The sequence below is a fragment of the Rhea pennata genome, chromosome 2 (assembly GCF_028389875.1).
Source record: "Rhea pennata isolate bPtePen1 chromosome 2, bPtePen1.pri, whole genome shotgun sequence".
NCBI lineage: Eukaryota > Metazoa > Chordata > Aves > Rheiformes > Rheidae > Rhea > Rhea pennata.
This window is the reverse complement of record NC_084664.1, coordinates 13,860,497-13,884,180: the sequence shown is the minus strand read 5'-3', so window position 1 is coordinate 13,884,180 and position 23,684 is coordinate 13,860,497. Positions and strand designations below refer to the sequence as shown.

General features: G+C 37.9%; 1 long non-coding RNA gene across 3 annotated transcripts; it reads right to left on the bottom strand.

Annotated features, from left to right (window-relative positions):
• Positions 1-517: 517 nt before the first annotated feature.
• LOC134135982 (uncharacterized) lies at positions 518-23,684 on the bottom strand. Of its 3 annotated transcripts, XR_009957397.1 has the most exons (5): positions 15,713-15,791; positions 5,163-5,662; positions 3,891-4,006; positions 3,143-3,288; positions 518-1,911 (listed from the first exon to the last, which is right to left on the bottom strand). It is a non-coding gene; the product is annotated as an uncharacterized LOC134135982 (long non-coding RNA). The 3 variants fall into 3 exon arrangements; XR_009957396.1 differs by lacking the exon at positions 15,713-15,791 and adding an exon at positions 23,468-23,684 and having other exon boundaries at positions 3,143-4,006; positions 5,163-5,352; XR_009957395.1 differs by having other exon boundaries at positions 3,143-4,006.

Below are 23,684 nucleotides of genomic sequence, written 5' to 3'. Positions count from 1 at the left end.
TTAAATGACTGCAGAACAGCTGTAAGTTAGAGATCATCTCCACCTACCAGAGGGCAGGAGTTTTTGGCAGCTGTGTGTTTTTGCTGTCATATCTCATTGTGAAAAGTTTTATCTCCCATGGCATGTTGCCTGAACCATTTGGTTGGTTGTTGTACCCTCCTCAGTTCATAGCTTAAATCAGCGAAGAGAGAACCAGCCTGATGTGGCTTCACAAAATCAAGGTACTCGGTCTTCCTCCTTTGCCCCCAGCTGCCCTCCTGCTACACCGGGGGCAAATGCCAGGAAAGGAGAGGGCATCGCACAGCTATTAGCATTCGCTATGGCAAGGCTGATCCAAACCAAACCAACAGCTCAATGTTATGCTCAGGTGTTTCAAAAGGCAGGTTTTATATCACTGTAACACCTTCATTTGCTGTGGATGTTTTCCAGAGATGAAGACCTGATCACATTTATTTCCACATAACATAATGTCTTTTTTTTTTTTTTTTTTTTAATTAGGAATATATACCTCCCAGAAAAATGTTTTGCTGTATGACTACATCATTTTTTAGCAGGGTGTTAACAAACATACAGGCTGATCATGTCACTGCTTCTGAATTAAAGTAGGGTTTCTTTTGTCAAAGCTTTTAATAGACCTTTGGGTTGGAAAAGTGCCAAGGTGGTCACAAGATTGCATGACTCAGAGGGCTATTGAGATTTAAGAGTGTTTTAAAAGTTTAAAACAATAAAAATACTTCTACTGTGTCATTTTTAATAGATATAAGTAAGTTACACAATTCAGACCCAGAAACTCCTTTCAGTAATGAACAGGGATCATGAAAATAACTGGCATTTCTAAAATGCTTGAGAAGTAAGTTCAAGGTCATGTTCGAATGCAAACATGTTGCACATAGTAATTATCATGAGTTTGTTATATTTACTGGTACAAACTATTCAGAGAGTCATGCAGCAAGTAAACTAATGGTCTATTATTGAGCAAAGTTTAGCATCAGGCAATGTGCTATGAATTTTAAAACATTTTTTAATGTCAGACTCTCAGAAATTGTAATGAGAAAAGCATCCTGATTAGGAAATTTTTACGAAAGGGGAGAGGAGGGGAGAGGGAATTGAGAGTAGAGGGAAGCACTAGACAAAAAAAAAAAAAAAAAAAGTCCCCAAACACAACGTGGAGATCCAGTTCCACAGCTAACACAACAAGAACTGTGGAAGCGATTCAAATCCTGTTATGTGTGCTAATGTCTTAAACTTCCCAAGCCAGGTCAGACTCCCTCTGGTTAATTTTTAAGCCAGTATGTTTTGATCCACTGTCAGACTGAAACTGCCGTGCTGCAAGTGAGCTCGGCCTTTCCAGGAGCCCTGTGCGAGCAGCCCGCCAGTCCAGCTCCCCGCACAGAGTCCCTGCGCAGGAGGCAGTTTCGGTATTAATCAGTCGGTCGTCGCTAGGGGCTACAACCTACTAACAAAAACCCTGCACTGCTCCCTGATTCATTGTAGTCAGTGCGGTTACTTAACAAGGTTGTAATTTAACCAATGTAATTGCCTGCAAGTTTTTCCCTTTTTTTAAGAAAGACTTTTTCTGGCAGAGGATGTTTATTGATGCCGTGGTCTCTTTCTATTATTCGTTTCATATTTGCACTGTGGTAAAATTGTGGCATTGCTTTCTTTTAAAATCCTTGGCAAAATATTGCCAATTTTGTGGTAGCGACAAATCCTGGAGGATGGATTCAAGCTTGCTCAGGAAGACATATTGACGTCGGTGCTGGGGGCTGCAGACAGACCTGAAGAAAAACGAATGAATGGGAGCTCGGTTCAGCGACGATTTCTTCAAGCCATCGAGAAGCATTTCAGCTGCAGCTTTCTTCACTACTCTGTGGTGTGGCTCCACCACACAAAGCTCCGGGGTGAATTTTACTTGAAAAGAGGAAATTGAGTTAAGTGTTAACCAAAGTGACACTGCAGTGGTTATCAGAGATAAAGGTAAGGGATAATATTCAGACCTGCAGGCCTAGACCATACCAGAAGAATTAGGGAGTTAATTTAGCTGCCTCTAAGAATGGGGCTCAGCAGCGAAGTGCAAATTCAGCAATGGGCTCCAACAGCTCCAGCAAGGAATTAGACAAAACGTCAGTTCCCAGCATTGAAAAGCATGATTCAGCAAAACATTATATATACCCTCACTATGAGGTTTTGTTTGGTCAGGCATAGAAAATGCTGCTAACCTCCAAATAGAAGGAGAAACAGATTTGCTCCCCAAGAACTGCAATTGCTATTTTTGTATCCTTGGAGTGCCCATCTAGTGAAAAGATTTCTTTCTGGGTTGATACCAACTGTCTTCGCTATTTCCAGAGCCCTGGGAATCACTATTGCGGTCACTGTAACAATCCCTGGCTTCTTTCTGTGACAGTTTTCATTGGCAGATCTCAACACACTTTACAAAAGAAGTCAAGATCATTAACCCCGTCTTACAAATAGGATAAATAAGGCAAAAGCCAGGGGGGCGAGGCAGGCAGAAAGTGACCTGTTCAAGATCTCTCATGAGGTCAAACAAGGACTCAGACACCAGTACACTAAGTCCCAGGCCAGTGCTCAGCTGGGTAGATTACTAAGCTAGTGTCTCTACTTGCCTGCTTTGGCCCTCCGTCCGTTTTTTTTTTTTTTTTTTTTTTTAAGATCTATACACAAAAATGTAGGACTGATAAAAAACTATTCAGCAGCTGGTGGAGTTCAGGTTGTTGTTGCCCACGTTGGTGTCTCATTGTTATCATGTGCAAATACTTTTATTTCCCCCAAAACATGACTTATAAGACAATTTTTAATAATCCTAGAAGTATCTTTGTCTATTTAAAAGTATTTCCACATGAAAAACCACTCCTGAGCACAGTACCTCAGATTTAATTTTTAAAACAGACCATTTGAGTCAGTAGTCATGATTGCAATTTACCACTAAAGATATCGAAATACTGGAGACATCAGGGCTGGCCTTTTTGAAGTCACATTTCCTGGAGCCATGGGAAAAGAAGAGCATCTCCACTTCATTTTTTAATACAAATTTCTAGCTTTAGTTTGTGAAATAAAACTGAAAAATGTGAACTTGGGAGTCCTAAAAATAGGAATTAATTAAAAGAATTAAAAATATACATACTTTTATTTATTTACTTTTTCTTTGTAGGATTTCCAGTTTTGAGAAACTTCACTCATCTTTTTTGATGACACAGTGGTAGCATAGTCCAGAGAGATTTTTGCTGTGGCTTTGGATTTCTCATGGGTGACTCATGAAGCATCACGGATCTAGTACATAAAAATATGCTGGAGACAAATTTCCTGGGGACAATATATTTATGGTGACTGGAAAGGGCTTTGGTTCTCTGCAGGCCTTTCATTAGCATATTTCCAAATTTCTGTAGCTAACTGGTGATGATCCAGCCAAACAGATTTGGGAGATAAAGCAAAGGGGCAGGGACGCAGCTTGGGTACAAGGCAACATGCTACTCCGTTCTTCTCTTAGTTTTGAATGGATAGTCACAGCTTTGTCAGAGAGAGAAAGCTAAAATCTATGTGAGGATACAATCTCTTTGAAAAACAGCAGACTAACTATTACTGCTTAAATATAATCACCAATACCATGCCCCTGAAAAGCTATTTCTCTCATCCCTCACACACAGCTAGGAGCATATCAATACTCTCTTCAGAGGAGATGGATGACTAGCTTAATTCACTTTGCAAATCTATGGAAGCAACACTTTAGCACTCTGGCACAAACTGTCTCTGACATTGAAAATTAGTAAAGAAAAGAAGTGGTGAAAATGTCAGGAGCAGGAGGACTTCATTTTTCTCTTGTTTAAAATGTCATCTGTTATCTACGTTCAATGCAAGGAGACAACTTCCCATACCATAATGATTTACAGTATGTTTATAGGCACAGATAGAAGTAATCACAGGGTTAGGGGAATGTCTCTTGGTGAATTCTTCAAGTGTCAGAAGTGCTTAGTTCTGCAGTTCTCTCTTCCTAAGAATGCAGGAGAGATAGACACAGATAACTATGCAATTGCAGTATTTCCATATACAAACCTATAAAATCTGTAGTCTATCTGGCCTCAACTATGCATAAACACATCCATGACCAGATGCCTTAAGACTTTTTAAAAAATGTTGCCTTTACCAATGAAAAAAAAGCCATAAATATTTTTCACTCCTTTCATATCTAAACAAATATGTATGAAAGGAAATACAGTCATAGTCTTGGTGCTGGATTTAATGTTTTAAACTTTCCATTGTTTGGAATTTCCTGTTTAAGATCTTGAAAATAAAACTTCCATTACTGATTTTTGTCCTCTCCCAGTGAAAACTTATTGTCCAAATCTTTTAAACGGTACTGAGATAAATGAGTTCAAATTTATTCATTTCCTCTGTCCACCAGCATTTGGAATACTATTGGATACAATATCTTCTCTACCCACAGAATTCCTGTTTAATATTCCGTAGCAACAGAATCTTGGATGTTTTGCTAGTTTTTCTGGCCATACATCTCCACAATCCTCAAGTGCTCTTTCCACTCAATATTCCATATGAAGCAAGGAAGTGTTGAAATTCCGAGTTTATGGATGGTAAATTAAAAACAAACAAACAAACAAACAAAAAGACAGCTCAGCTTCTAAATACTTTTGAGAATTTCAGCCTACAGCACAGAGGTAGAATAAGGAACGAGTGCCAGGCCTTTCAAGTCTTGGGCTATTGCCCAAATAACTTGTTTGTCCTTCCTGTCAGTAAGTGAATGATGGCTTTTAATAAATGGAATGATTCCTGAATCTTGCAGCCACTCCTCATCACATTAGCACAGTGGTTTTCAAGAAGAGTTAGACACTTACTCCACATGGCTGCTGCTAACAAGCTCATCTTCCTACAACTGGGAAAGAGTTGAGGTTTACATAATGTTCAAAATTAGAGCTGATCAAACATTTTCAATTGAAGGATTTTTTAAAAATAAAACTGTTCTACATTCTTGTAATCTCATTTTTTACATAAAATATTGAATTCCAAGTATTTTAATGAAAAAGCTGAAAAAAATATATTTTTCTCCTCCTTTTTTTTCCCTTTGAAAGCCTACAGAAATTTCCAAAAACAAGCTAATGTGTTTTTACAATTTCTCACCAGCAAATACTTACATATGTTCTAGCCAGTTCTTGCTAGCAGGCTCTTTAGTCTTTTGTGGGAGCAGTAATGGAGCGCACAAAGCGTAGAGTGGGGAATTCTGTCTTCAGTCAGCACATCTGCTCAGGAACTACCCAACAGTCAGCTCCTGCTCAACAGCAGCCAGATAATGATCTATTCTGTGTCACCATTTTTCCCCCAAGCCTGGTATATTGTGAGTGTTACAGGGCATACAGTTGGTTAGAGCACAGATTTAATTACTCATCTAGGTCTATTTTATAATATCCAACAATCCCCTCAAATTAAAACATATGCTTTGGTCCCTAGCATTTCCACAGTGTTCAGTCAACTTCTCGTAGTATTTATCTATTCCCAGCTTTGCCAGTTGCCTGCAGGGTGACCTTGAGCAAGTCCCTTCATTTCTCCATACTTGCACATCGCTGGCTTGGGTTTTATTTTCAGGCTCGTCAGAACAAATATTACCCAGGAAAGGGACAAAATGATTTTTCTGTGTCTACAAAGAGTGTTACGAGGAAACAAAAATATTAGTATTATTAAGAGAATATATATTAATATTATTAAGAGAAAGTAATATGAGCAATAAACAGTAAATTAGTTGTAGGACTATAGTTATAAATGGTGAGGTCGTGCCCTTGCTTAGTTTACCTGTCCATGCTGCTTTTGAACAGATTCTCAAGTACCGTCCCAAGATAGACCATATAAACAAAACACAAAAACTCAGAGAAAAAGAAAAGAGTATAATCTGAAACAATATAAAAATAAGGTTTTTTTTTACAACTATAGATAGTATCTCAGCCCTGCACACACATTACTCAGCACAAATCCACTAATAAAATATAACTTGATGCTATGTCTATGGAAATAGTCATATACCTAGAAATCCTTGTATGGTAACACTTTGGCAAGCAATCCTTTAAGTGAAGGATCAGTCATTTTCCGTCTGTTACAGTAAAAGCTTCAGGATTTCAGATGAATAAATCCTTTGCAATTTGAGCTCGGTGAGTCATACTTAACAAGGCAGATGTGTGCAGAGAATTAGCAGTCTATAATGCATGGGTTTTCCTAGCCTCCTTTGACTACATTACTGAAGACAAAGTAGGCAGAAAATGCAAAGACTCAGACAGCCACGTGCTTGTCTTAACGCACAGAGATCACTCGCGTAATGGTCACATTACCCGCAAGGAGAGGCGGGAACCCTTCAGTCCCAGCGGTGCAAGCAGGGCACCAAAACTGCTCTGAAACCAAGAGTTTCCCAGGCCCAGGGTGGCTGAGAAACTGGCAGTCAGATCAGACTGAAGTCTGCAAACCGCTGCGCCTGTGAGCCCGAATTCAGGCACAGATTCTTCTCTGAAACTGATGGTTGATATGAAAGAAAATGAAATTATCAGGATAACTTACCTGAGCAAAAGCCATATTCATGTGAAGGAGAGAAACGGGGAGCTCTGCATGTAGCAGAGGAACAGCCTTTCACCCCACGCAGTCACTCCTGACTCTTTTCTGAATCTGACTTCACATTTTGCTCTCCCTCTTGGTCGCCTTGGTTTCATCCTTGATCCTGAACTTTCCTCAGCTCCTGTTTTTCTTGTCTCTAATTAACCCACCTCAGACATCCTCTACGACCATCACTTTTGTTTAAATTCTCAGGTATGTTGTTCTGCTCTCACCCTGACTGCTGCACTGCCTCTTTCTACAACACCCTCAAACTCCAGCATATGGCATTTGCCCATCTTCTAGGATATTCAGAAAGTTCGTCTTCTCCTGTCCTCAAGTAAATCCACACACCTCTATATCCATTCCCAATTGCATGTCCCATTGCAAATCTCTTGTCCAGTCAATATTTTTTGTTTCCTTATTGTGACCCTTACTGTGATTTCTTTTTTTCCTTTTAATAGAAAGTCACTATTGTTAAGAAAAATTGTTTTTATGCAGAATAGTTTCTCTGCCTATTGCTATCTCCTTGAGTTTTGAAGTTAAAATCACATCTTCTGTAGAATTTCTTTTGAAGTTAGTGGGACTGTGTGCATGTGCCTCAGGTTTATTTTTGCCCACAGATACCTCTAAAATAGCAATGGGAAAAAATATATTGTATCCCCTTGAATTCTGTCTCTTTCCACAATACTGAATTTATTTTTCATATATCTATCTATTACATATAATGATTTACTCTATAAAGTGCTTTAGAAAAAATATGTATGAAATAGTTGATATAAAATGAAATTGCCCTGTATCTCAGCTTCTGTAAATCCCTGTGTTATCTTTGGCTATAGGATACATCTTAATCACGGAATCATAGCCGAATATTAAATATTTGTACATGTAAGCCCCAAGGAATGCTAAATTTCTTTTCTCCTTTCAACTAGGCATGCTATTAATTAATGCATAGCAGAGTGATTAAAAGCATGAACAATACAGAGACAGATGAGTTGATTGATTGATTGGTGTACGAGCAGGGTCCTAATGGATTAGTATTTGCATATTAACACAGATCCAATCTCTCTTTCTTAATGAGCTACTCGCCACATTTTGTCTTCTTTTAAGCAGCAGTGAGCATAATAAAACAAATAAACCCACTGGATTGCTCTCTCTCAAGGGACAAACTTAAAAAAAAAGCCTTTCTTCAGCATTGACTTATGGAAACACCCTGTACATCAGTACAGGAGGTACCCAGGGGTAGTCACATTTATCACAAGTTGCTTCTGAAAGCTGCAATTCTGAAAATCCTGGAAATTTACAACTACTGCTTAAAAACGCTTATAACATAATTTTCCCCACAATGATCTACTATTTGCCTTAGAAGGTTTTGCTGTGTAAGAAGACAGAGTGGGATGTCACTGACCAGCTCTTTCCATCTCTAGATCTTTTTGTTCAGGCACAACCACAAAAAAGGGGGAAAAAAAACCAACAAAAAACCCGCACATGTTGATGAGGGCACAAAACCCCTAAGTGCTGCTGTCGCCAGGTAAATCTGAGTGACTGTGGGTGCAATATCACACAATATTGCAGGGTACACATACATAGCCATAATCATGCTGTGTTTTAGCCAAGTGAACTGGCAATTTGAGAAGCTTCTGGGATCCAAGTTAATATCACAATATGGAATCTCACTGTCCCATACACCAAATTATTTGAAATTAGCTCAGTGACCTATAATACAGCACTGGTGTGAGCCATGTAGACATGCCCTTTGAGTTCTTCTGTCCCAGAGCCTTCATTAGAGTCATTTGGCATGGTTGTAGTATAGTTATTTCCTTATTTACATAGGATGAGGATCTGTTCCATTATGTATTTTGGCCATGGTGTACAGCTCTGCCGTCTGCTCAGCTGGCTGGTGGTGAAGAAGGCAGGCGCTGGGTTTTGAACTTGGCATTCAGGGTCATGCCGGGTGACACTTCAAAGCCTGCTGGGCAAATGTCCAAGTTTTCCAGGAAAGCTGTGTGACCTCCAGTTACCTGAGATTCTCTTGGATTGTTTTACTTAACTCAGAACGGCTACTAGGGTCAACATTTACCGTGGGTGCACGGAAAGACTCGCTCAAGTCCTGCCCATGCTGGTACATTATCAAGGAACGTGAACACTTGCATCCAGGCATTGAACAGGAAGCAGCAACAAGCCAGCAGCTCAGACGGGATGTGCTGTCTTCAGGGTGATCATCATACAATGAACTGGCTGCAGATTTTGAATTTCTTCTGTATTCAGCAGTTAAAAGACCATGCTGCTGTTCTGATTGATATGGTCCAGAAGATATGAAGGCTATTTTCATCTAAGGCATGCAGTTTAAAGTAATCATTAGAAAATTCCCATTTCATTTCTAGGATCATTTATGGATCCTATACCAAATGGATTTAAGCTCCTGTTTTTTCTACAGAGATAATTAATCCACTTAAGGATTTTTTTTTTTTACTCAAATGGATTGTTTCAAATGAGTTGTCCTAAATTAAACATAAGCTTATCCGTGTTAAGTTAATACAGAATGTAGGACTGATCCTTTTCTTCACTCTATGAATGCTTTTTTCTTTTCAAAATCCATCAACCTGTGCTAATCATTTCAATTCTAAAAGAAAAGGCAATACAAATCTCAGAAAAAATCTGTCTTTAATTATTATTCTAATAATGTGTATATTATAAATTATAATTACATGTTGTGCATTCATGATTAATGGAGACTATAAAGATCTTTTGGAAATCAATGCTGAAGTATTTTGTTACTGTAATAGTGTCTGTTAATATCTGTCACTTTTTTCAAGGAAAAAAATATTCCAGGCATGTGTAGTGCTCTATCTACCACCTGTCTATCCGAGCATGATAAATGCAACAAAAAACCCCCAAGCATTGACATTGATACGAGTTTTCCATTGACTTTTATCAAACAAGAAATAAACCCTGTGTAGGGGCCTGGCCAAGGTTTCTATTTGTGATAGTTATTTTCAGTCTTTTTTTTCCAAGTAGGTATTAGAAAATAAGAAGAAACATAAACAGACCTCGTCTCACTAAAATGCCACATATCTCAAAAATAAAAATTAAAAACAAAAGCAGGAAATCTATAGTCTGAAAACTTCTTTGGTTTCATTTGCTAATCTGCTAAGAGCTGCTCAAACAATTGAGACCTTTATGATTTTGATAAAATCTTGTTTTCCAGAATTTTGTCAAGCTGAAAAAAGCATAAAAATGGCCAATATTTGTATGTTTTTCCATTCCTCTCCCTCTTTGCTTTTGACCTGCTTTAATATTAAGGTACACAGTTAATCAGAAAACAAAAAGAGGAAACATTACTCCAGCTCAGTTTAGTTGGGTGCGAAGAAGGCTGGTGGATACACTCCCCCCGGTGCGTGATGTATCTGCGATCGCGCTGCGTCACAGCCCCCTCTCGCGCTCTCCAGCCTCCCCCATGCCCATCCTGCATCTCAGCATAATCAGTGCCGTAATGGCGAGAACAGAAACCTTTCTTTTAGACTTTCTTATCTCAGTGTCCTTTGCTCATGCCAAATAGCAGCTTACGAATGCCAGCTGCTTTCCTCTACCTCTGTCTCACAAGGGTTGTGTTTCTCCAGTCCGAGGGGAGAAACCTATCATTCAAAAACAATTGAGGAGATTTTTATCTAAACATAAACAAACAAAAGCCCTCCATAGGGAATGTGGAAAAATGCTTTTCTCTAGAGCAACAGTTCCTGCACACGTCCCCCGCGTCCCTAGGGCTCTGCCGTGGCTTCTGCGGTGGCCCACCGCTGGAGTCAGGCTTAGAGGGTGGGAAAGCATGTCCCGGGGCTGAGGGAGTGTGGGGCAGCGCAGCAAGGAAGGGCTCCTGCTCCTGCTCCTTCTCCTTCTGCTAGGGGAGTAGCAGGAATCGAGCTAACGCTCATCATAGCAGGTATCCTGTGCTGCCGCCCATCCTCAGGCTGCCCCAAAGGAGCCGGGAGGAGCAGGGATCAGCTGGGAAGGCCAGTGGACGTTTGGAGCTGGGTAGAAAGAGTATCCATGAGCAGGTGGAGAGGGGCATGCGAATCAATGAGAGTTAACCGTGTAACTTCAAAAAAGTAAATGGCTAAATATTTTGGAAGGTCCAAAGTCTAAGAACATCCTCCTTTCCCAGGTCTCTGACAATATCCCTCTCCCATCCTCAAACTCTTCCTCTAGTTCGTCTTTAAATCTTGTCATTATCTTCAAGTCACAACCCAATTCTTCTCCTTTCTACTTGGCAAATCTTACTTCTTATAATGTCATTTTCCACCCTGTCACCTCTTTTTATTCCACAAAGAGGATCACAAACCCATGTTGATCCACTACTCCCAGAACTGTTCCTATGATTTCTTTCCCCCACAGAAGTTAAAATGTCGCTAGTCCCTGTTGTATGGCCCTTTAGTCTCAAGAAGGGGCATAGGCAGTTCTGTCCGCGTGACTCCTCTCCAGTGGTAACTACGTTTCAGTTGCATTCTGTATATAGATTCAGAACAAAAAACTAAGCCGGCATAAATGAGTAAAAACTTTAGCTGAATTAAAATTTATATTCACTCTGAGGTACTCAGGGTCAGAAAATACTAAACACTTAGAAAACCTCTGACAAACAATTTTAATGCAAATGAATGAGTTTATACCTCATCCTCTAATAAGAAATCTAATTACACTGTAAGGCCTTTGGGTCATTGTCTGTACCATTTCTTTTTGCTGTGAAGTGTCCAGAACACTTGGGCCAGAACCTTTTGCGTGAATAACTGCTTTTCCAGTGTATTCAACAAGAAGAAAGTAGGGACATAAACAACATAATCATGCAAAGTACAATAAAAGCATGCAGATAGGAAATATGAAGTATTAAACAAGAATTAGAAATTGGCAACACAATTATGATCAAACAGTTGTTGTGGAGCAGATTTTTGGCTGGTATAATGGCAGTGATTTACAGGGTGACATGCATGATCTGGAAATGTATCCTTTTAGTCTGACACTTTACTTTTGAAGATATATTTTCCTGTCCTTTTACGTACTTCATTACAACCTATACTCTCCGAGTTGTATCCTCTGCGTCATGGCATTATCATACCATACTGTCGGTTTCTGGGACTAAGACTCATCATTTCAAAATCCTCATCAGTTCAAATTCTGCTTCTTTGTGAGAAGCAAACTACATTACCAGTAACAGAAACAAGCTGCATAGAGAGGCTTGCGTTTGCTCCTCCACTGATGCTTATATTCTGATAGGTCAGGAATAATTAGGCAGATTGGCTTATTTCCCACCAGATCTTTTTCCCCAATAAAATACAATGTAAGCTAGGCAGTAAGAAATAGATATATCAGACAGACCTATTTCACCAAGAAGCATGAGAAGTCTTTTATAATTCTGAATACAGCTCTAAATGTAAACACTGTTTACATTTGAATGTAAACGCTCATGGAAGCGAAATATCAGAAAGGTGTGATTTGGCTCCTGTGGCTCTCTTGAGCTTTCTGTGACTGGCATTTCTCCCTGGGGTAATTTATAAACTAATATTCGCTGTTGTGAGAACATTGGCAGGCTTGAGGAGTGAACAGCTCCAATTTTCACTCTAACATGCCTGGCTCACATCCAAAATTGCAGAAAGAGTATTTGCCACAAAAATGAGATGAAAAGGAAATTCTTACATAGTTAATGACACAATGCAAAAAAAGGCACATTTAGAGCAAAAGTATATAAAGACACTATATATAATAAATAAAGGTACATAACATAGATTAGTAAGGTGGAATTATTTAGATTACAAGCAAGTATATCCTGTTGGCAGTAACAAAAAGGTAGAAAGAAATTTACAGAAATGAAAACAACAGCCCACTAAGCCACAACACTAACTGGACATTGGAAGCTGTATAAGTTCCCTTCTAAAATGTAATTTTTTGGATCTAGCTCATAGGTTTCATAAGCTACATGAATCAACAGATATAGCAGGTTTGAAGATATACACTTCTTAAAGTAGAAATTCTTAAAATAGAGCAACTGTTGAAACAAGATACAGTAGCGTTAATGGCTGCCTAGACACCGTTCTATTTTAATAAGTGTCACGGATGCTTTGGGGCATATCAAAAATAAATGGCAGTAACTAGGTAGGAAGCCAAGCTTCTGTGACTTCCAGCAGAATTGCAATGCAAATAAACTCCAGTGAAGTCTTTCAGAACCTCTCCTGGGTTATCTCTGCACCATTGTCTCCAGTCAACAATTTATAAACTTGGATTTGCTGATTATCCTTGTCTGGACAATAGATGACTCCAGCTGCGGAGGCCTTATATAACGTCAGACTTTGACAAGTGATTAACAGACTAGACTTACTAATTTCACCTTTACCAGGGTACTTTAGTAAGTCCGTTTTAAAATGTTTAATTTTCTTCTCCCATCACTTTTACATCCGTGCAGGTTCACTGACTCCAGTGAAGCTGAATATCATTTATTTTGGTATATGTGAAGAAAGCAAATGAGGACAAAGGCATTTCAACAGCGGCCAAAAAGAACCATCCAAAATCCTGAGCAGGTTGTATTTCAGAAGCTCTCATGAATGAGGGCAAAAGGATATTACTTCAGGCATTGTTCCTGTCTTCTGCACTGTCAGTCTTGCTCCATTGCTTCATATACAGAAAGATTTTTTTTTTCCAGAAAAGTTTAGTATTTTATATAAAACAAAAATATTTAACCATTTATTAAGATTTCACAACTAAAGACTTGGTTGCCAAATTGTTTACGTGATTAATAAGCATTTTCCTATTATTTTAGTTACAAGACATGATTTTTTTAATTTCTCAATTCCTCTATAGTATATACAAGAAATTAACAATTTATTCACTATACCAACTACCTAAAAGTCCTAGTGTATGTATGTGTGCATATGTGAGAAAAAAATTTTATATGAGAAGGACATATTAAACATACTACAGAAAATATACACTCGAGGAAATCTTTAGATAATAGTGAGATGTGATAAAGAAATTCAAACCCCTTGCATGATGACACTAACATGGATTTGTTTTTATTCAAGAGATTTTGGCACTATAAAGAACAGTTAAACACGTGGACAAAACTTCTTTGAAGAATATTTTGTTTCCAGCTATGTACATGAAAGATATTTTATGAGAAGAAAGTTGCTGTAGTCACAGACTAACAAACCAAACTTACTAATTAACTGCAGTCTGCACTACTTGCACTTAGCTACGTGCCCTGGCTGACAACACAGCATTCAGTGCTGGGTTGCAAACAAATTTAAATATTCAGCGCACAGCTTCTGGGAAGGAGGCCATCTTTTTTCATGTTGTAGCTTTGGGATGTAACATTTATTAGTGACTTATGCCTATTTCTGCTGGCTGTGTGATGCCAGGAGAGTTAGCAGCACTCTAAATCCCATTAAAGGTGTGTGTGGGGGGAAGGTGTATAGTAGGAATCGGGAAGGGATAGGACAAACGTGAGGGATGCAGCAGGAGGAAGAATATGAAAAGATATTTATTTAATGTTGGCTGGTAGTACAGCTGTCTAGAAGAAAAAATCCGTTTTGTGACAGATGTTGAAATTTTAAAACTCTTTGCATTCTCTGTGGGAAGGAAAATTATCTCTCTTGAAAAAAGTTCACCAAAAATAAATAAAAGCAAGGCCTATCCTAACTGAATATCTAATAACTAGCCTCAATAGCTCTTTTTCTGCCATTTGGCCTTTCCCTTACTACCACACTGAAAACCTTGACACTAATGATCCAACATGTCTTCCCTGTCCCTCTTTCCTTTCCAGAAATAAACAATGCCTCAGTTTTGGTGGTTCCTTGGCCTAAAGAAGAGCTATATTTAATTTGAAAGGGAAATGTTAAAAGCTTTTGTCATGCTGTTCATCGCGGAGCCTTGGAGATGACTGGTGTTAGCTCTACAATATATGCTGCATCAAGGGTTCACAAGCAAATAAAAGTTTTTTTTTTTCCTTCTAAAATACAGCTTGATCTGTAAAACAGGATAGCAACTCCAACTGGTTTGAAAGAAGCAAATATTTATTTATGAAAGCAAAGAAAGAAAGACTAAATCTAGGTCAGGTAGAGTAAGGCTGAAATGCAAGCACTGGTCTTATTCCTGGGTAAAGAGTATTCATTCCAAGGAATATCATAGTTTAAATATCTGGACAATGTATAGAAATTATTTATAGACTCATATTTGTACTTTACCACTTATGATCAAGTTTCCAGAAATTTTCCCTGTCTGACCTACAGTCCTCAATTTGCAGGTTCTACTTCATGAAATCTATTGCGATTTCTCTCTCGACTCGCATATATGTATGCGATTTCTCAGACATATATGCCTCCTCCTGCAAGCATGCTCCAGCCGGTTTATACCTGTCACAGTTGAATTCATACTTTCTAATAAAATTTGTAAAAGAGCATGCTTTGATGCTACTGGTCTCAGGTATAACTACAGTATAGTGATAAATGAAGTGATCTTTATGGCATATAAACTTCAGTATGACACGATTCATGTCTATAAATGTTAGGTACTATTATATGCTCTCCTAGGCCATAGAGACCATTTCTGCTCTTTACTCTCTAATATAATTTGGCTCTAATTTCCTCTGCAGAAGGATTAAACTAGAGGCACCTCCTACCCCACCTCCTAACACCGCTTAGAAGCATTTGATGTATGAGTTAATTTATTCCATCTCATAATTAATCATTTTCTCTCTCATTGTAAAAATGTACAGTCATTTACATTGCTGTATTCATTCTACCATCAATATAGTAAGTGACATTTCCTGTAATTAAGTAGAAATATTACATTAAACAATTAAGATGCACATATAGTGTGTGGCCTGTTCTGAGAAGTGGACTGACCTTACTTCCTGAGCATGCCAGTGCCAACCAAATCATTAACTTCTGTAATCCACACTTGAAGCCATGCAACAAGGAAAAGAGATATACCTAAATGACATTTTTGGTAATCTGGGCATTTTGGGTGCCTGCCTTGAGTCACTTTTAAAAAGCCTCAGGAAGAGGATTTCAGCAATAACGTAGCATTGCCTATAAGTGTTAGGCCACATCGTTGTTTATGCTGCCCATGTACTTACGGCCACAGAAGAGGAGTTCCACGATGCTACTTCTGCTCTATGCTTTGGTCACTACGGACTTCATAAAGACCATCATCCCCTTCTGTTCTCTTTAGAATGATGGTAATAAAGATGAAAGATTCTGGAAAAATGCAAAAGTCTCTCTAGGAAGATCCTTGATTTGAAAATAGTGAACAATTTTCCATCTTAAAGAAAAAAACACTAAAATCAATAAAAAGTCAAGAGGTGAAAAAATAACAACATATTCAGTGATGGTGTCCCTAAAGCTGAAAAATGTTGCAATGAAAAGACGAACTTTTCAGGGGAGTTTATGACAAGGAATTGAAAATAAATAAAGATCAGATGTCTTTTTTACCCTTTTCTCCCTTTTTTTCTTACTATTTTTAATACAAGATTGAAGAAGTCCCTCAAATGAATAATCTGTTGAACTAACAATATACCACATTGAAAGCTACCAAGAAAGCTACCAAGTCAATACACCGAATGTTCAATCTATATCTTTTTTGAAGGACAAGTACATAGAAGAACTGGAACTATCATACTAGGTTAGATATACGGAATAAAATACTGCAGCTCTCCGTAATCGTTAATCGCTGTAATCGCTGTCTTTGACATATCTGGTCATCACCAGATAACTGAGACGGTGGTCTAAGACCTATCTATCAGACAGGTGTGATATAATCAATTCCTTCTGTTAGATATCATCTGCTTTTGTACAACAGTACTATTCTCATTTAGAGTGAATAAAGGCCTAGAGCACAAGGTTTAATGGTCATTTCGATAACTACTCTTACACAATTTGCTTATTATTTACGATAATTTCAGGTACCACTGTTACCTATGTAAATATTGAGTCTCACTCAGAAACTTCCTAGAGTTACTGGCCTCATTTCCTCTGAGATTGAATCCTGCCATCTATTTACGCACTTTAGAAAAAGAGTTTCCTTATAACATTTTCCAGTTTGTCTTTTTTTCCTTACTGTTCCACGTTGTTAAACTATTTGTCAGAGAAAAGGGACATCTTCATTCTAGCACTTCAGTATCATACTTCAATACTTTTGATATGTTTGCTCTTATTCTCCTCTCTAAATCAAACTATTTCATCTTTTCAATCTCTTTTCTTGAAAGCTTTTTCTTGCTTGTGATCACTCTCATTATCTTTCTCCGAACACTTTCTAATAAATGATATATAAACACAAGTGTTGATTCTGCAAGATCCTGCATACCCACCAGACGATACCTAATTTAAAGTACACAAGTATTGTCTCTGCTCTCCGTGGGACTTCTTGTGTAATTAAGTAAATGCTTAAAGACATTGCTGGTTAATATCGCCAGATATGTGTTTACGCCTACAACCAAAAAAAAAAAAAAAAAAAAAGTATAGTTTTCTTAGTCACCCTCAAAGCACAACCTGTACAGCTATTTAGTTCAGCCACATACTCACATGCTTAAAAATAAGCCCACAGTTAAGACTTTGCTTCTTCAGCTTAATGCCAATCTGCCTATGTTTGTTCCTGAAAGACCACACACTTACCACAAGTATACCCTGTGACAATAATCTGCATAGAAATAAAGTGATATATGGAAATAAAAATTATAAAGAGCCCATTGAATTATGAAACAGCATTACAGCCAAACACAATGACAGTAAATAATTTTATGCACAGGCAATAAAATATTGCATCATTAATAAAGCTAAGTGGAGAAAAATTTTGCTCGTCAATTTCATTTATAACTTAAATTTTATACTCTACCCTTACACGTTAGCTCAGTGCATTACACATCTCTCAGACAATTCCCCCCTGGCCCCAGCAATCATGAGTTACTGCAGTTTCAAAAAGTGGTGAACTGGGTAAATGGAAACTGACTTTCAAGGATGAAATAATGGCCTAATTCAGGACTGCAGCAGTTTTTAAAGAAAGACAGCTGCGACAGAGAAATAGCAAGGAATTGATGATACAGAGGTTAAAACTCCAGCTCCTCGTGAATGTGGGAGACAAACCTGAGAGGAACTTGGGGAACATACTTAAGTTGTTCTGAGATTAATCATTCACAATTTTTACATGCCACCAATGACGGCTACAAATAGTGCTGTTCCTGACCTTCCTGGTGATCCAAACATGAAGTCCATTCTATGTCCTTGCTTGTATAGGCCATTCCAGAGAATGAAATGAAACGAAGGAATAAAAAATTAGGTGAAAACAGCACTTCATTCTATTGCATGGTTTCGAGAAAAAACAGGAAGAAATAGTAGCAAATTGTCTCACAATTAGAATGTAGAATATGGGGTGGGTGTATCAGTGACGTTAGTGAAGAAACATCTCAGTAACAGTGCATTTGACTCTCTCTAGTAGATGCAAATCAGGATAACACCATTGATGGCCTTAAACACAGTTATGGCTGTCTAGGATCTGGTCCTGAACATTCTTGCTATACCGTTAGTTCAAGCACCTAGTCACGGGAGATTTATTGGGTAGAAATCCAGCAGAACAAGTGTTTCACATATGAACCAATGATATTTGAGGGAGATAGGAAAACAGATGGAGACAAAACTCCTAGGGTTACCAACTTCTGGAGAAAGCAAAAAACTCACCTGCAGGCATCCAGGGAAACAGAGATCAAAAGGACTAATGGGCTAAACGTTGAGCTGCTCCTGAGATCTCCCTTCTACCAGCTATAGAAACTAATCATTATTACCACCTCTTGTCCTTTCGGCCATTTAAAAGAATATAGCATGTCTGCTAGAGCCAAATGTTAGTTTTGGTTTTATTTTATGAGTGAGCGATCAGTGAAACAGATCTTTTATTATTTTATTGCACTTATTTTTTGTTCTATGTTTTTCTGTTAGGGCACCTTATGGACACCCTGCTGTAAACTGCAATTGTTTATGGTTTGTTCCTTTAATATGTTTCATATTGAAGCTGAGAACTCCGTTGCAGTAGATAAAATTCAGTCTCAGTAAGAGAGAGATAAGCCTAGAAACTGAGGAAAAAAAAAAAAAAAAACAGAAGAAAATGCACATCAGCTGCAAACTAAAGGAGTTGGTAATGGTTCTGAGGAGGATTCCATCTAATGACCATGGCAGTCAGTGGAAATATTGCTAATGACTTTGGGTTTCAGTGACACAACTCTATGCCTGCTTCATTTGATCAGGAGCAAAAGAACTTTCATAAAGCTATTCCAAAGCAGAAACAATGCTAGAATCCTTGGAATTCACAAATGCATGCATGATTAAACTACTGTTATTAACACAACTTCTTTACCTGAAACTTCTGTACATACCTAATACATTCAGCTCCAAATCATTTCCAGATTCTTAATGACTCCCAGTATCATTACTGCTATTTGGTTTCAATCTTCTACATTTAAGCTCTTATTATAACCTTTGATGCTTTCTTGAATCAGGAAAGATTGATACTAGCAGGCTGGAGATCAAAAGGAAAGATTTATTATAACAGTAAACAAAAGAATATCTCTCTAGTTTCATCTGAATCTATCCAGATTGTAAGAAACTTGTGTTAGATCTTGTGTTGGGAAGGATTATTGTTTGCTAGTATTTACTATCTGAGTTTATTTTTGCAGTTAAATATTTCTCTATAAACAGTGTTAAAAAGTGTTTAAAAAAAAAAGAAAAAAAAAGAAAAGATAAGTATAGAGTATATATTTTTCTGGCACAATTGGCACCCTTATGCATTATCAGGCTATCAAGGACTCATCCATCCCATCACGTAGCATGTACTGAAGTCCATTCTTCTACTGTGAGATGTGAATGTATTTTAAGCTTAGTCTTAAATCATTTAAGTAAATATTTACATGTGCTTCTATATTTTATCTAGAGAGAGATGAATCTTAATTTTAAGCACTGAGATCTGATTATGAAGAACTTAATTCAGTTACTGCCAGATATTTTCCCATAGAGTTAAATAAGAGATTATCATTTGCTTCAATGGGTGTGTATTGCACCATTCAAGAGCTGCATGAAAATCAGGTGTCTGAGTTAGATAAATATGAATTTGATTGAATTTCTTTAAGTATTTTTTTAAAAAATTGAAATTATGTGATTTGGAACATATTTATATACCAATATATTCATTGATAAAATTTGCGTCATTAAAATTTTTTTGCACTGTAATTTTGTAATGTGTACACTTAAACACTTAGTGATGGGGCCCAGATTGGGTTCTTTTGTCTAATGAATAATTTGTCACAGGCAAACGCTGCTTTCTGACTTTGCACCTTATTGATCCTTCATTCTCAGTGAATTCCAATTCTGTGCCCTAAAGAGAAAAAAAGTCCCTAGTTTTCTTATGAATTGACATCAGTTGTAACTGTGTACAATACTGAAGAAACAGGCCTGAGCTAGACAGACTGAATGATCCAAAACATTCTTGAAAATGGGTTACCACTGTTGTAATAAATTTATTGGGAAAGGAATCTCCTGAGAAAAAGATGGTAAGTTTTGCACATTTTCTTGGTTCACTAGTAGCAAGTGGTAGGGAGCCAGAATATTTTCCACTGTCCATGATGTGATGCTCCAGATCATCTGCAGTTCTTTAATTCTGTTGATGTAATGCACTGCAATAGAAGCACTACTATTTGTATAGTAGAACCAGGCATAATTATGTCAAAAAGCAACTTATGAATGACTGTCTGAGTTGTCCTTTTTGCTGGTCACTGATTTAGGGATCAGGCTGCCATTCTGACCTCCTACAAGTACATTCCTGAACAGTCTTTGCCATAATTATACACAGGTAGCTGAAGGCAAGAACCAAATGAAATAATCATAGGGGAACTATCAAACAGGAGAAGGGAAAGAGAAATAACCAGTTACTCTGATGGTTATCTACTGAATAAGCCTCATAGAGTTGTAGAGTTTTGGTTTTGGTTCCAGTCAATGTATCTGTAAATTTAAACATGTCAGGATTAGTTTGAAAACTGAGGAAAACATCTAGTTTTCAAACTACTTGCAGCAGACACTGTCTCTCACATTAAGCTAATTCAGTATCTGGTCCAGTAGGAACCCAATTTCATCTGGATTTTCCAAGGGCAGCAACATCATTTTAGCTCATCTCACTTTGTCATATTTTCAGCGTGTTTTTGCCTGTATGCTAACTTTTTCCTGTTTTCTTTCATTATTTCAACCCAACTTTTCTGTTTTCTGAATGATTTTTTTTTCTTGTTAGGCCTCAATTCAGTATTCCCTAGCCAGCAGATACCTGCTTATTGTCTTATATAAAACAGACGTCTTTAAAAGATTTCCTGTGATGGTGAATTGTTGGCATCATGACTTATGTTATTTTCATCAGTGCCTCTCTCCTCATCATCTCAGCATCCACACGAGCAATCTGGTCCAGCTGTGCGAAGTGTACAGTGTCCTTTCTTCCTCATTGAGCAGCATTCTGAAACATACACAGAGCCTAACCATGCTCCTATAAAATCTGCAAATCTGTATCACATAACGTCCTTACAGATTGTTCTCATCATCTCTGCGATTTGCATGTACTTCTTTTGATAAGACTCATTAACTTCTACAATACAGAATGCAAAGTCCAGTTTCCTAAGCTTCATGGAGTCAGTCCTTAAGTAAACATCTAAAATATTTTAGAGGTAGTACTCTCTAAAGGTGTCTCTTCCTCTCCATTGGCTTTAAAGATAGCTCAGAAACAGCCACCCAGCTGTAGACATCTATGCTTTGGATTTCTGAGTGATATAATTCCTCCCTTAATGACCACATGGTTGTTTCCATCAGGGCACAGCAATGGGCAGTAGAAATAATAAAGAATAAAATTATCTAAAAGAGATATTAAGCTGTGAAATAATCTAACCAGGAGAGTGATGAAAAACTGTTTGGAATATCAGAGGCTATACAAGGCAAAGATTTAGAAAATATGTTTTTGTGCTTAAAAATATTTAACATTGCTAAAGCTTCTCATAAAGCAGTTTCTTGCTGCTCCCTAAACAAAAATGACTGAACTAGTCCAAATCCACAAATCTCCTATAAATATGTTTGTTCTGAGTTTCTATTCCATATCCTTACACTAACATAACACTGTTGTGCTGACATGGTAACTGCAGTGAAATAGGGAAACAAAAATAGAAACTGAAACTATAGTACCAAAGTCTGGCTTTATTTTTTTTTCTAGTTATTTGAGATGGAAGCTTTCATTTCATTTTCAATAATTACCTTTAATTGTCAGACACAAACAGTATTTTCTATTGCTGGTGTCCACTCTGCAACAGAAAATAACTCAGTCTCTACTCTGTCCCTGTAGAGACTGAGTTAAATCTGAACATCATTAGAGTGCCTTCTGTCTTTCAGGCTTCTTGTGTCAAAGCCTGTGTTGGTTTTGATAAATGTACAGTGATTTTTGTGATTAAAATCCCTTTAAAATCTTCAGAGCAGTTCTCTACTATAGAACTTAAAAGCAAAAAAGGTATTAAACCACATATAGCATTAGATAAGGAAACCAATGTGGAGGCTGTCCTTAGTTAGGCACACATAAGAAACTGCTAGAGAGACAAGGAAAGTGAAGTGTAAAAGAAAGCAGTAGAAATGAAGCAATTACAGAAACCATCATGATGCACATCACAGCTAAAAGATTTTTTTTCTAAGTTGGCATCACATTGGTTTGTCTTATTTTTACACGGATTCATAGAGGTTATTATAGTAGGTAATCAGAAGCGGTGCTCATTTTACATCACAAGAATTAAAGGATTAAACATCTGCAATCAATGACTGTGTTGTCACACATTCCTGCGCAGCCCAGTGGTATGTCCTTAGCGAAGAGTAAGGTTGCTATCCACTGCACCTTCCTGAGGGCTCATCCTGGCTACTGGGCAGATAATTAATACACGGATTAATACTGGATAGCTAAAAAGCACAGAGGTGTCACTACTGAAGACAAGATGGTCCAGGATATAGATGGAGGTGCTTTCATGGTGTAGGTGATAGGTCTGACTTCATTTATTCCATGGGCGGTAACTCATATTCCATGAGCTAGTCCCTGAACTGGAAGCACAACAGTGTTGCACCCCAAAAACAGTATGGTACGATACTGCGCTCGGACTAAGCCCTGTCAAGATCAGAAAGTGAGAAGATATGACCACATCAGGAGTCTTTCATCTAGCCAAAGTGTGTAAAGGAGCATTCATGAAAATAAGGATCAGGACCAATGTCTCTTGCAAGATACATGTAAGATGCTACTAATCCTCTCCAAAATAAGACAGAGATTTTCAGTGGCATCTATTACATTACATTCACTTCAATTTAAATAATAACCAAGAGACTCCTACCAAATTTCCTGAACACCTTACTGTTTAATTAGCAATACAATTAAATCACAGCCACGTTAAAGATCTCATCAAGAACTCATCAACCTACAAAATTACTAGCCTTTCCTTCTCTAGAAAGCTCGGTGCCTGTCCATCTAACTTCCTTAACTTCCTCTTTGAGAATCTCGAGCAATTGTAATGGAGCCATGGAGGTCTGAAGGCTTTGACAGAAACTCAGCTCAGTCTGTTAAAGGTATTTGTCAGTGCAGATACATGAAGAGGCTCAGAGCTATAAGGTTTTTCAGACAAGTCAGATAACGGAGGAAGAACTGCAGCTGTGTAGTCTCTTGCACTTTGACTTTGGTAAAGCAAAGTCCTGCCCATTACATACAATTTGCTATTTCCCTCCCAACCTTTTTCTCAAGAACACTAGACAAAAAGAACCAAAAAAAAAAAAAAAAAGGAAAAATATAAAACCACTACCTCTGAATCATATGTCAAAGAGATTACTTCCCTCCTGGATAGCTGGGGCAGAAAAAACAGAACCTTGAATCACAGTTCTTCTTCCAGTCCATGGCTGAGGCCTCTTATTGTTGGCCCAAAGCAGAGTCCAGCATCTGCTCTACGCTAGCAGAGATGCAAGGCCACTCCGCGGCTGCGACTTTTACACAGCTAGCAGAGCGGAGCCAGCCAGCAGATC